Raw genomic sequence first — 15083 nt, forward strand, 5'->3', positions numbered from 1 at the left:
AAGGTCTAACACTCTATCCACTACATCATGCTGCTTCTCTTAAAAAAAAGTTATCTTATTCTATTGACATCCTTTAGTTATTTATTTATACAAAGAACTGTGGGATCAAAGCTGACTCACATGCTATGTTGGATGTATATGCATTGCATTGCAATGTTCTAAGACATTCAGGTGGATGCAGGGGATAAAGTTACAGGCTAGGAGTCAGAAAATCTTGAGTCCAAATGTGGCATTTGACATTTACTAACTATGGGAAACTGAGCAAGTCACTTATTCTTTTTACCTCAGTTTCTTTCTTTGCAAAATGAAGAAAATAATAGTGTCTATCTCTCAGGGTTTTGTGAAGATAAATTAAAATAATAATTGTAAAGTGCTTAGCATAGTGCCCAGCACATAGTAAGCACCATATAAATGTTAGTTATTATTATTATTATCATTATTATTTTATACAACATCCATAGTATTTTATATGATAGTTGCATCTTCTCATGTATTATGGTGGAGTGGGAGGAATGGGGGTGGAGTGAGCTTTGTTAACTTCAATATACTTAAGCAGTGTAAAGTTTCGTTTGTGTTGGTGTTGTCCTTTCCATTTATGCTTTCCGAGTCATCACTCATGTATATTATTTTCCAGTTCTAGTTACTTCACAAGTATGCCACCTTACTTCACATACATCATTCTTGAGGAAAAAACTCTCCAGTTAAATAGGATTAATAGCCTTTGTTCTGAAGAGGAGTGGGCAATGAGTTTGAAGGGAAACAGAAGTGTCCTTCTGATGGGCAAAGTTTATTTGCAGAATATCAACATTAAGAAGGATTTAGTTGAATGAAGTTTCCTAAACATTAAAGTTAGGGCAAGCTAGAATGGAAGAACTAATAGAATTTACTGTCTTTCTTAAATTATCCTTAATCTTGCTCAATAAATTCTGCAGAAATGTTCAGGACAACATTTCCCCATTTTGTTATATTTCTTCTTTAAATAAAATATAACTTTTTTCCTTTTGGAGAGACAGGACTTTTGCTAATAAGGAGGGTTAAGGAACTCAAAAAACAATTTGCAAGTTGCCAGGAGAACATGAAACCATCTTTTATATGTCAGAAAGTTGGGATAAGGATCTATATTACTCTTCCAGTAACATTTCTTAGACAGGTAAATACTCCAGATTCAGTCAAGGAAACAGCAATGCCCACTATGATGTCACAAAATGATCTAGTATATAGAAAAAGAAATGGTGAGGGGGGGAGTGTGGGTCAGAAGAGAGAAATATTAATATCTTGTTGCATTTTTAAAGCTAACAAAGCCTTTATATGCTTTATCTCATTTGGTAGTTTCTATAGCAAGAATGTTGTTTTAACCTCTGTTATCAAATCTGAATCAATTTTACATGGCAAAAATAGTCCCAATAGACTATTTAAATTTATATAATATATATTACATATAACATCATATTATATTTAGTAGATTGCACCTACAAACTTCACTCTTCATACTCCTGGAGGCTAAGATTCTAATGAATTTTAATTTGAATTGTCTATGAAATTTAAGGGCAGTTATGTGGCATAGTGCATAAAGCACTGGATTTGAATCAGGAAGACTCATCTTGAGTTTAAATCTGACCTCAGACACTCACTAACTCTGTAACCCTGGGCAAGTCATTTAACCTTGTTTGCCTCTGTTTCCTTATTTATAAAATGGCCTGGAGAAGCAAATGGCAAATATCTTTTTCCAATATCTTTGCCAAGAAAAGCCCAGGTGGAATCACAGAGAGTTGGACATGACTAAAAAATGACTACATAACAACAACAAAAATGAAATTTAAACTTACTTATCATACATGATTACGAAGCTTGTCCATATGTACTGTGTGTATCAGAATTTTATATGCATATTTTTGTATACAACAATCATTTCATTATTCTAAAAATATTCATCCAACAAGCTTTTATTAAGCCATTGGAGAATTAAGACATGGTTTCTACCTTCATACAGGAGAATAATCATCAGACAAAAAAGAGAAAGATCCATTCTCTAGATAATCCTACTCATACAGAATGACTCCATTACTTCTACTATTCCCTTAACATTATACACCTATTTGCACAAAACTAATTTGTGCCTTTTTATAGACTTCTAAGTATTCTTATGTTCTACTCCCTACAAATGTTGGTCCAACTAGACCAGTGGTTCCCATACTTTTTTGGCCTATTGCCTCCTTTCCAGAAAAAATATTACTTAGCCCCCTGGAAATTAATTTATTTAAATTTTAATAGCAATTAATAGGAAAGATAAATGCACCTGTGGCCATCACTGTCCCCCTGGATCACTGCAGCACCCACCAGGGGGCGGTGGCACCCACTTTGGGAATCACTGAACTAGACTGACATTGATTGTGGATTTTATATCACTCATAATTTAGTTTAGGACTTTACACTGATTGAGGAAACAAATAAAATCTGGTGGTAGCTTCAGTCTGCCTTTCAGAGAAAATTAGAGAAAGGAAGTTCTTATAATGATCAAAGGGAGGTTACTGGCTTGTTAATGCCCCCCAATGCCCTCTTTTCTGCTCCCAACTCAACCACTGTATCAGAGTAATTTTTTTTCAGTAGAGTATCTATTTTAATTTTTTAATTTAAATTTTATTTTTAAAAATATTTTCCATGTTTACGATTCATTTTCTTTCCCTTTCCTCTTCCCTTCCCTCCTCCCAGGGCTGATAAGCAATTCTACTGGGTTGTAAAAATGTTATCACTTGATACCTATTTCCATATTATTTATTTTTACCATATAACTGAAACCCCAAATCATATATTCATATAAATAAATCATAAGTTATAAGCCTTAATTTTTTATTTTGCATTTCTACTCCCATAGTTCTTTCTTTCAATGTGGATAGCATTCTTTTTCATAAATTCTTCAGGAATGTCCTGGATTATTATATTGCAATTAGTAGTAGAGTCCATTACATTGGATGGTTCCACAATGTTTCACTTTCAGTGTACAACATTCTCTTGGTTCTGCTCATTTCACTCTGCATCAGTTCTTGGAAGTCTTTCAAGTTCACATAAAAATCCTCCTATTCATCATTCCTTATAGCACAATAGTAATCCATCACCATCAGATATCCAATTTGTTCAGCCATTCCCCAATTGGTGGACCCTCCCTCATTTTCCCATTTTTTTGCCACCACGAAGAGTGCAGCTATGAATATTTTTGTGTAAACATTTTTCCTTATTGTCTGTCAGAGTAATTTATAATGAAGTTAATATTCCTAGTGCTTTCAATAAATCAACAAATATTTATTAAGCACTTACTGAGTACTGTGCTGAGAGCCAAGGATACAAAAGAGGCAAAAGAGTTGTCCTTGCTCTCAAAGAGCTTACAATCTAAATGGGGAGACAACATGCAATAAATATTTACAAAGTAAGCTATATAAAGGATAAATATGCAGTCATTAACATTGAAGAGGCATTAGAATTATGAGAAGTTAGGGAAGGCTTATAGTAAATGAAGGGATTTTAGTTGGGTCTTATAGGAAGCCAGAGAGGTCAGTAAGCAGAGGAGGGAGAGCGTTCCAGGCATGGGGGACAGCCAGAAAAAATGCTGGGAGCTGAGAGATGGAGTGTCTCATTCCTGGAAGAGCCAGAAGGCTAATGTCACTGGATTGAAGAATATGTGTCAGAGAGTAGCTTTCTAGGAGACAGGATTTCAAAACTAGAGAAGACCTTAGGATTTACCCAGTCTAGCCTCTTTCCATTTTACAAATATGGAACCTGAGAAATGGTGAGTGCCTTATCACAGATACGTAGGAAAAGTAAGTGTCAAAGCCAGACCTTGAACCAAGTCCTTTGACTCTACATCTCATGCTCTGTCCTCTACAAGGACAGAAAACAGAATGGAATATACCCAAATATGTGTTCCATTGACTGAAAGCTTTTTAATGCAGATTTCTGAAGGGCCTGATGCTTATTGCTATGATTATTGAATAACCTGGAGAAGGAAATCCTTCTAACAGGCCCATTTTTCATCTAGTTGCTTAGTCTGAAGGTGCTGCCACACACAAAACACAAAAAGAAAATCTACTGCTTACAAAAGACAACAATCCAGAAAACAGGCGAATTATGAGTTGTCACTAGAGTCATCAGCCAAAGGGTCTGCTGGACAGATAACAGAAAAGACGGGCCTTATTCTTTGAAGTGCTTTCAGCTTCTTTCTAAAGAGTACACGTGTAACTGTTTTTATGGCTAAGTCCATGCGTGGAGTCTCCTAGAAACATACACAGCTTCAAAATGAGGCTGTCTTAATTTGAAAGAATTTGCATTCTCTTAGGAATGAATAAATGTAAAGTACAAATGTGCATTAGGCTATGTTCTAGGAATTGAGCCACGATATGTGTGATTTCCATTCTTTAGATCCCGGTGGAGGTAGTTTTACCTGCATTAATTAGGCCTCCACTGCTGTCAGTACCAGTCTCTAGAAATATTAACTCACAATTAATTCATTTCTAGAGGTGGGTGGTAAAAAGAAAAGCTAGGTAAGCTGAAAGAGACAAGGGTTAGTGTAGGAAGAGGAAATAAGAGAAGGGGTGAAAATAAAAGGTCAAGGCTACTGGGAAAAGCAAAGGGAAAATGGGTAAATTAGAAAATAGACTATATACAGAGATTATGTGCAGAGATACACCTACCACCCACCCACATCATAAGAACAATGAGGGAGTTAGGGCAAAGGAATAAGGAATTCCTTTTTCATTTCTACTATTCAACATCCAGAAGCTTCTGCAAGAAATAGCTCCTCTGGAGACTCAGGTATCTTTGGTAAAACCAGAAGTGGTCTCACCTGTTTGATGCTAGATATCTACCATTAGCCTCCACTTACCATTTAGAAATGTTTTTAAAAACTCTTTATCAGGATGATGGTAAATATCCTGTGTGGTAAGTCTAGAGAGAAAAGTAGGACTAATTGAGTGAATGAAGTATTTATTAAATGCTTACTATATGCAAAACTCTGAGCTGAGCACTGAGAACATAAATAGAGAATGAAGGCATCCTTGGTCTTGGAGAGGTTGCACCCTAATAAGGGGAGGGGGACAACACCTATGGATGGCTTTTGTTGTGAGTTAGGAGAAGCCCCAAGGTCCTTAGGGCACAGCAGGAAAGCAGGGGTACAGTCTCCTTAATGTAATTTCCACTGACCAAAGATATAATTTCTGGTGCTAAATTGTTCGACAGTGCTGTGAGGGCTAGGTTAGGAGCAAAAATGGTGATCCGTGGATTGCTATGTTAGCAGGGCTCTCGTACCTCTCTGATTCTTGGTACAGATGGGCAGCATTTCCTGCTGGGGGTGATGAGGAAGATGGGCATCCTCTCTACAATTACTTCTCCCCACAGAGATGATGGTGGGGCCTGGGCTGGAAACGGGTCTGGTGTTTTGTGGGGCACATGGGCTTCTCCCAAAGGTTTGGAGTCCTGCGATCACTCTATCAGGGTCTAAGGGAAGATGGTGGAAACGGTGGAAGTGGTTTCACTTGCTAAGACAAATTTTCTCCTGTTCCTCCCTAGGGTGACTTGTTGCTTTAGTGAGGCTGTATCTAAGGGACACAGGTAGCAATTCTCTTATAATCGAGGGCACAGAGCACCAAGGTTTTTTCTTCACATATTGGGACTTTGTTCCCTGTGACACTTGTAAACATAATTAAGGTATGGGAGGCAGGTGAGAGCACATATATACATACACACATAGAGGCATTATATATAAGGGTAAGGACTAGACCTATTATAGGCATAGGAAACTACCTGGATAAGAAACTCTCTCTGCCAATCAGTGCAGTTAGGCACAATCTCTGATTTTTTAAATCCTTATTTTAGAACCAGTACTGTGTATTGGTTCCAAGGCAGAAGAGCAATAAGGGCTAGGCAATGGGGGTTAAGTGACTTGCCCAGGGTCACACAGTTAGGAAGTGTCTAAGGCCAGATTTGAACTTCAGACCTCCTGTCTCCAGGCCTGTCTCTCAATCCATGGAGCTACCCAGCTGCCTCCTGCGATTTATGTTCTTATATTCTTTATATATTCTATATATTCTTTATATTCTTAGTGAGGTGCCTAGAACACAGAGATTAAATGACTTGCCCAGCCACTATGTATCAAAGGCAAGGCATGAAATCAGGTCTTTCATTTTTTGAGGCAATCTCTCTATCCACTTGGCCTTTTACATATATAGACACACACAGACACAGACACACACAGACACAGACATAGACATAGCTAAAACACACACATACATACACACACACAGAGGCACATTTGCTTAAATCACAACATTTAAAGTTATAGAGCAGTAAGTTTTAGTGTAAAAGGCAATAAATGATGTTGTGGCCACAAAATGGGTTTAGTAGCAAGTAAACAAATGGAAAAAAATAGTAATTCAAATGCTTCCTATTTCAAGGATATATTTTTCCTATCCCTTTCCCCCAAATACACGCAGAGAGAAGGCAGAGTGTTTTTTCCCCACTCACTTTCTGAGCTGAACCAGAAGAATAGCTGTTGAACTTCAAAGGCTTTGGGCAAATTAGTCATCCTCAAATGACGCTGCCCTACAGGACAAAGTCGATTAAATTTAACAAGCATTTGTGAATCACCTACTATGTGCCAGGTATTGTGTGAGGGACTTGACCGGACTGTGTATGTTACAGGTGTGCTTTGGCTAGAACCTCCACTGCTCTAATAATGTTCAAGGTGATATCTTAGACTTTGATATTATGCCACCAAAAATATATTTAAAAAATAACCAAACATCAGAGTTTAAATAAATCTTAGTCATCATTTTATGTGATCCCCTCATTTTGTCAGTTAAAGATTGCATTTATAGATAGTACAATCAATGCTAGGAAGAATAATTAACATAGTGAATGACTGAATAAGGATCCAAAAAGATTTCACTAGGTTAAAAGAGTTAATTATAACTAACCAAATGAAATATAAAAAAAGGATAAATGCAAAGTCATGTACTTTTCGAAAGTACAAAATGGAAGTGACATGGAGAGAAAGTTTACATGAAGAAGACTTAGATTTGAATGGAATCTAAGCTCAATTAGCAAAAAATGCATCATGAAACCAATAGAGCTAATTAGATTCAACTCAACAAACATTTAATAAGTACTGCAATACACATTGCACTATCTTGGATAGTAGAGATATAAAGAAAGAAAAAAATTCACAGAAAACTTATATTCTACTAAGGGATATACATGTGCACAGATAATTAAAAGTAACATGTATACAAAATAATACAAGTAACTTCAAGAAAGAGGAAACACTCATTTGATTTTTGGAACTTTTTTGGATCGGCACACACATAGATTTGGGTATCTCTTCAGTGATGTAAATTACAATCCATTTGCACATTCTCATCCTGTGCTAGGCTTGTCCACATCCTCCCATAATTTTTCCATGGGGGTTCATCCAAAGGGTTAGGGCTCCCCTCCGCCTCCATCTGTTTACATGGACTGTTCATCTGTTATCTCTTGCTAGATACACTAGTGGCTTTTATCTTAGCAGACATTAATAGCAGCAGAGGGTGTAGCAAAGTACAGTGGTGAGTTGTGTGAGTTGCCCTGGGCACTTTGATCAAGATAATATCAAATTCAACAATTCAACAGAATAAACTCTGATCAAGTGCCTACAAATGGTCAAGGATCCAGGGCTAGGTTCTGGTGGATACTGAAATGAAAAATGCATTTGACCTCTAGCCTCAAGGGGCTTATAATCTAATTGGGGGCTATGAAATGTACAGACAGAAGTAGGTAATTTAAGGACAATGGAGAGATTCAGGAAAGGCGGAGGAGAACACTTCAGGACAGTAAAATAACTTGAAAATGTCCAGGGTGATGGGGGTGAAAGTCCTGTCACCCCTCTGCCTTTGGTCAGACCCATGTGGAGTATTGCATCCAGATCTAGGCATGATATTTTAGAAGGAACATTGGCAAGCTGGAATGTACCCTGAGGAGAGCAGGGTAGTGAGGAAATGTGAAGCCGTGTCAGTCATAGCTGGCTGAAGAAATGAGAGAAGAGAATACATGACTTAGGAGGAAAATGATAGCAGTCTTCAAATGTTTTGAAGGGCTGTCATGTGGAAGAGGGATTAGACCTGTTCTGTTGATCCCAGAGGTCAGAATTAAGACCAATGGAGAGGGGAAGTTATAGAGGCAAATTTGGACTTAGCACAGGGATAAGATTTCCTAATGTTAAAATTGACCACAAATGGAATGATTTGCTTGGGAGGGTAGTGAGTTCTCCTTCACAAAGATCCTTGAGTAGAAGGTGAGTGTCCACATTTTTGGAATGTGGAAAATGAATTTCATAATTTATCAAATCTAATGGCCTTCCCCCCCCCCCATTTTTCTTATCTTTCTTGACCTCTCCACGGCCTTCGACACTATTATGCCCTACTCTCTCTCTATATATAGGTTTTTGTGACACTATTCTCTCCTGGTTTACATCCTCGCTATCTGACCATTCCTTCTTAGTCTCCTTTACTGGATCTTCATCCAGGTCATTCCTGCTAACTGATATTCTCCCATGCATAAAATATTCTCCCTCTTCATCATCCACCTCCTGAATTCCTTGGCTTCTTTCAAGACACAGATAAAAATCCTATCTCTTATAGAAAATCTTTCCCAATTCTTCTTATTTTTCATATCCTTCCTCTGTTGATTATTTCCAATTTATTTTGTATATACCTTGTTTGTACTTAGCTATTTGCATATCTCCATAAAATTTTTTTAATCCTTTATTTTCTAAAAATTATTCCTCCCACAGTAATATACGGAAATCCAAAAGTTACATTGTAAACACATTTGAAGAAAATTATATGATCCTTGAGAGCAGGAACTGTCTTCTACTTTTCTTTGAATCCTCAGCACTGTGCCTAGCACAGAGTAGGAGCCTAAAAATGGTTTCTGATTAATTGACTGATTTGGATGGGAACTCAGCTATATGATAGATGGAGTCCCCTCCAACACTACAGTTCTAGGAACCATTGAAATTGAGGTCTAGTGAAATTAAGTTACCTTGCTCAATGTCCTATAACTGGTGTCAGAACCAACTAGATTAAAATTCAAAAATTCAAATTTTCCTACACTAGAATTTAAATCTATAATAAATCAATTTATGTTTCATCAACAGCTATAAACTTCTCTCTACAAGTACTAATTAAGTAATTTGAAAATTAATATTCATATATAATTAGGAATTCAGGAACTGTTATAAACTGACAAATACAAAAACACTATATTTGTTCTCCCTTCATAGCTAAACTTCTAGAGAGGTTGGCCTTTTACTCTGTTCCATGTTAGGAAAAGTATAATTGTTTTACAGTCAAGTCTATGTATGCAGTAATTTTACATTGTTTTTGGAGTGTCCTATAATTCTGATTTTTCAGAGACTTTTACTATTTATGATTTGTTGTTACATACATCAATGGCAAAATGATGATGTTAAAAAAAAAAAAAGATGGGCTTCTGTTGCAGGGTGGAGTATAAGGTTACTAAAAGCATCCAACTCTATCACGTCCATCCAATTGCATGCTAAAGTCTGGACAACAGGGATTGTTTGTTCACATGTGTCATGTCCCCACAACAGTGATTTTAGGCTGAAATCTTCTGAGCAATTAGAACTCTCATATAAGAGGTTCTGTCATTCAGGGGTTTAATGTAACCAGCACAATGCCCTCTACAAATAAGAACATACAGAGGGCCTTACTATCTATAGGAAATGTCTCTCCTCTCTGGACTCTGCACTATTTTATGCCTTTCTTGCTATTTATAATTGAACAAAGTCATGGGTTATTGAATTTTTAAAGAAATCTTGTATGATGTTAACATCAGAAAAGGAATCTTGTATGATGTTATCATAAAAGGATTCTTGTGTATTTTAACATATTCATGGAAGACACCTTGTTGGAGAAGAGCTTTTAACATTTTCTCTATTGAACCCCAGTTCAATAGTCAGTAGAGTACAGAATGATGTCTTGAATTCTTTGTAACTCTGAGTCAACTGCATGACTCTAAAAATGCAGCATCGCCATAGAATATTTTTGCAAAAAACCTACTTGCTCTATTCTCATATTTTCTTCAAGGATGTCCTTGATATGTGTGTAAATTATTCTGAAAAATATTTTATAGAGGTGACAAAATAAACTTCTCCATCACAATACAAAGATACATCCTCATCATGATCACCCTGATCCAGATTAAAAAAGGGTAACTAGATTATTAAATAGAAGATCGAGGCCCTTTGCTTTTCTCAGGAGGGAAAAATCTTACAGATTCAAAGGGTTTCACTATATTATTAATGATCATAGTTAAAGAAACATTCTTAAAGTTAAAACTCTAAATTGCATTGTGTGTGTATATATGAGTATACAAATTAACATTTGATTCCCACTTAACCCATTTTGATTGAAAAGGTTCCTCTCCTTTTCTTTTGGGACAAAAGCGGATTACCAAAGCAGGTTTGACTTATCCTTGTTCCTTCAATTTTATAATTAAAGATCAATTCAATTTCAATGTAATAAACATGCAACATTTTTAAAGATCGCTACAATCCTCCAAACAATTTTGGTTTCCCTTTTCCCTGCCAGATTTTAAGGAGATATTCCAGCAATCACATTCCCTATGATTTATGTGAAAATGGAATTAACATTAGGGGAAAACTAGTAGGTCATTCACTGACATGAAAACAATGACACGGAGGATACACTAGGCACACATCTCCTTGAAGACTGATGAAAGGGACTTAGAAATTTGACTGTGAAAAGGTCGGTCATGTGAGAATAAGCTATAATGAGAAATAATCATCTCAAGTGGTTGGTTTTGTTGTTTTGTTTTTGATAGCAGAATCTTGTGTGCTTAGTGGGATAGTATTAAGTCCCATGGCTAGTTCTTTTGGGGCAGAAAAACGTGTATCTGTAGGTTCACAGAATAAAGCCATACTTGGCATAGCAAACCTCTACTGAAAATAGTCCCAGAAGTTTTATTACTAATCTCTGCTTTTCTAGGACTTGCATTCCTATTCCATTTTCTCCAGGATTCCATACATGGGTGTCACCTGTCTTTTAACTTCGACTGAGAAAATCTTGAATAGGGTCTTATGCTCTTTGCAATGAATAGCACATTGTTGATAATTACATAGTAAGTACTCTATAACAAAACAAGGGAGTGCTCCCAAGAGAAAGTTAGACAGAGGGCTCAATGGCTGTCTAGGCTTAATAAATCTGTCTTGTGAGAGAAAAGCATATCTATCAAAATTATTGGGAAGTCAAGTCTCTGCCTTGGACTTCAAATCAGATTTATATTTCTAGTTTTGTAGGAAGGAATCTGCCTTGATCAGTATTTTCTTTATATGCCTGGACATGGGGGAGTATGGGGTGGGGGGGAACAAACCTCCTTTTTTTTTTTTTTTTTTTTTTTTGGTGGGGGGTAGAATTTGAAGAAAAGCTAAGGTGGCAAGAACCACTTTTCTAGCCAGCCAAAGAAATGCCCATAGGTCACACAATTCTGGTTTGTTAGAAAGTAACTGAACTCCCGGATGGCAGCTCTGGCAGGAGCCAAAGAAAACCTTTCAAATGGCCTACATGGAGGCCTGGTCCCTGGTGGATTCCCTGATCTCATTATAGCAGCCCATGCTAGTCCTCACAAAACAAACAGAGGAAATTTATGGCTGCCGTAATGTTGCGGAAGACTCCACATTCCTTATTAATGAGAGTTCCAGCCTTCTATAATGGTGGTCACTGGCATGGGATAACTTTCTCCTTTGTCGATGGAAATAACTACATTCCCTCTTCCAAGGCCTGGATGTGAATGGCCATGACCCTGGGGAGATGCATGGCGCTCACAGCCTAGACTTTATGCCCTGGTCCCCTTGATGAAATGTTCCTATTCTGCTTATATCAACATCCCCCAGCCTCAAACCATAGAGCCATTTCCTCTTTGGAAATTCTGGGAAAGTATTTATGCCTGGATTTGAAGGGTTCCACCTGTTAGGATTTGAATTCCATGACATAGATTCCTCTTGTGTAACAAAAACTCAAAATACTCTAGTGGGAAAAACTTCCTCAAGCACCCTTTTCTGATTAGCTCAGCTCAGAAAGCTTTCCCAAGAACTCTCAGCCCAGGACTGCTTTGAAGAAGAGTGGCAAGAGAGAAAATGCTGCTTTGTCTGCTTTGGTATGAGATCAGATATAACCCACTGCTTGGGCAACCAAGGGCAGTGAGAGAACTCCAACCTCAAATATAGGATGCAGATGGAAAACTCAAGGAAGAGGGTAGGAATAACAATTATGATCATGTTACTAGAACAGAGCCTCCTCCCCCCACAAAATGAGCACAAAAGTTTAGTAAAATCACAAGAATCAACTAGTTTGCCTTGCCTTCAGTAAAATAAGAAAATGGAATTTATCATTAAATGTAAAACTTTTGGCTGTTATAAGTGAACATCTTACATATAATGCTTTTTCTGTCTAGGGCTATAGAGACAAAGAGGAAATATAAGACTATAAATCTTACACTACAATGCTAATTCTATTAATACCAGTCATTTTGTTGATTCCAAATAAAGGGGTTATATGAGCAAAATGTGCCATCATTCAGTGAAAAAAGTTATTAGGGTAGTATCTCCCAATCTAAGTAATTTATATAATTAGCTGAGTTATTCAGATCTGTTTAAAAAGAAATAGTTCCCACTTCAATGGGAAATTCTAACATCTCTCAAGACATCCTTAGGAAAAAAAACAACTCCAAATCTAAGGGCATAAAATGGGAAAGAATAGCCCAAAGGACAAGATAACTGCAGTGATGGAAGTAAAAAGAGGTTTTACAAAAATACTGCTATATAATATAGATAAACATAGAAATGTGTCATAATAAATCATTGTGAAAGGTTGCTTTTTTTTTCCCATTCCCATTTTCCTTCTGTTCTAGTATGCTCTTTTCCCTCCCTTTAGCAAGGCAAACTTTCATTCACATTTCATTCAGTTTTGGCCCTCAAATACACTTTTAAATAACCCAAGTCAAGTTTTCCTTACAACTCAAAAATAATTGTTTGAAAGCCACCACGCTGGCCTTTGCCAGATCATTTCTATGAGTCATAGGAGATTAAAAAAAAAAGGGGGGATGAGAAAACGTGTACTTCCTTAAGAAACTCTTGGATGAGCTGGATAATTTTTTCAAGTGGTATGGTTTGGCACGTGTGGGGTATATGACAATGAACAAAACTGAACCATTACATTTTTAATCCTCTCTTAATTAAAGTGTAAAATTCATTGGACTTTAAATACCTCAAAAGTGTAAGTTCCTGAACGTTTCAACACAGAAGAAAGGGGGGGAAGGAGGGTCTGAGCCTCTTAATTCCTCTCAAAATTTGCAACAGCCCCGAAAGCCCTAAGTCCTGGCTTTCCTACCACAATTATGGCAGATCTCATAGTAATTCTCCACTCTATCACCCTCGCCCCGGACCCACTCCCCTATTTTCCCTTTGCCCTCTCCGGCATCACCCCTGCTAAATAACATTGAAATAATATCTGGGAACCATTAAACAACAACGTTCCCATTTCCCCCCTCTTCCCCTCTCCCTGACCGTCTCAGTCATGTTGGCGTCAAGACAAAGCAAACTCATACTACATCACAGAGCAAACTAATTGTCTAAACACGGTCCTGGTGGTAGTTTACGGCTACTGTAACCCAATGCTGTCAACAGGGCAGTCTTTGTTTCGCTCAGGCCTCGTCCTTGTCCCCCAGCGCGCGCTCCTCCCCTCTCCCCGCGCGCAGGCCGGGCAATGTGCAGTAAGTGACTCCACGCTGGCTCCGCCCCGCTCTGTAAACTAGACATTACCTTATACAAAAACGAATCTACCGCATTCCTCTGTCTAGCTGCCTCCGAGCAGAATTCCTGCACTCAGCACCCTAAGCAGCGGCGGCTCGGAGGGGCGCACTCACGCCCTGTCTTCCTCCTCCCTTCCCCATCGCTTCCCTCCCCCTCCCCACTTTTCCTTCTTTCTTTCTTCCTTTTCTTTTCTTTTTCTTTCTTTCTTTCTCTCTCTCTCTTTTTTTTAAATTTCCACTGCCTCACTGTTTTTGTGTAAATGATCTCACATGACTCAACAAATCCATCTGCCTAGAGCAGGCCAAGTTTGGAGGCCTCCCAGGAGGGAGGAGAAGAATTGCTTTGTGGAAAGGACCTGGAGCTTTGCCCTTTCTCTGGCTCAAATTACCCGCCTGTCAGGCCTGACGGATTTGGCTAAAAATAAAAGGAAGCGGGCCGTGAAAAGCAGATGAATGAGCTCAGCAGTTCCTTAGATAACACGGGCCTGGTGTTGCCCACAGCTCCCAAAACATACACTTCCAAAGCTGGACATGAAAGGGCAGTGGTGACGGCGTCCAGGTGAACGCAATTGTTTAGAAAAACTGCTTGGGGTTGGGAAAAGTCTTGTGCTTGGGATTATATCGAAGAGTGTATTGGCTCTCCTACATGGATAACTGTAGAAACTGTAGAGTTAAAAGTTCATTAAGGGATGGGGGGGGGGGGGGAGACTGCTTATTTTTCAAAATGAGACTTCCCTGTAAATTTGCCCCCTCCCCCATCTCAGAACTCCCAGATGTCCCCCTCCCCAAATAGGCATGTTCAACCTACGCATGATGTCAACGTCGTCCCCCCCCCCCCCCACGCCAGCAAAGTGCTAAAAGTCGTTTGTTTTAAGTGTCTGCCCAGCGCCCGCAGTGGGTATTAAGCACTTAGGTTGGCAATGTAATGACACACTGTAACAATCTGTAATATGAAGCAGTCAGCAAAGCTCTGGCTCTGAAAGCTCTTTCTCCTAACCATTAACCATATGTTTGGCTGCTCCGCTTTCTGAGCGGGTGTTCCAGCTTACCATCTGGTTCCTATCCACACAAGCAACTGTACAGCAGAGTACTTCTCTCTGGAGTTACATGTTTTTCTCTCTCTCTCTCTCTCTCTCTCTCTCTCTCTCTCTCTCTCTCTCTCTCTCTCTCTCTCACACACACACACACACACACACACACACACACACTCC

At 38.4% G+C, this 15083-nt stretch overlaps 1 protein-coding gene across 1 annotated transcript in view; it reads right to left on the minus strand.

The window, feature by feature from the left end:
* BACH2 (BTB domain and CNC homolog 2) overlaps positions 1-14625 on the minus strand; it is a 317447-nt gene extending 302822 nt beyond the window's left edge. The window contains exon 1 of the mRNA XM_044676454.1: positions 13883-14625. The gene's annotated coding sequence lies outside the window, so the exon portion shown is untranslated. The remainder of the gene's footprint in view (positions 1-13882) is intronic.
* Between the last annotated feature and the right edge of the window lie 458 nt (positions 14626-15083).

Source organism: Gracilinanus agilis, chromosome 4 (genome assembly GCF_016433145.1).
Source record: "Gracilinanus agilis isolate LMUSP501 chromosome 4, AgileGrace, whole genome shotgun sequence".
Taxonomy (NCBI): domain Eukaryota; kingdom Metazoa; phylum Chordata; class Mammalia; order Didelphimorphia; family Didelphidae; genus Gracilinanus; species Gracilinanus agilis.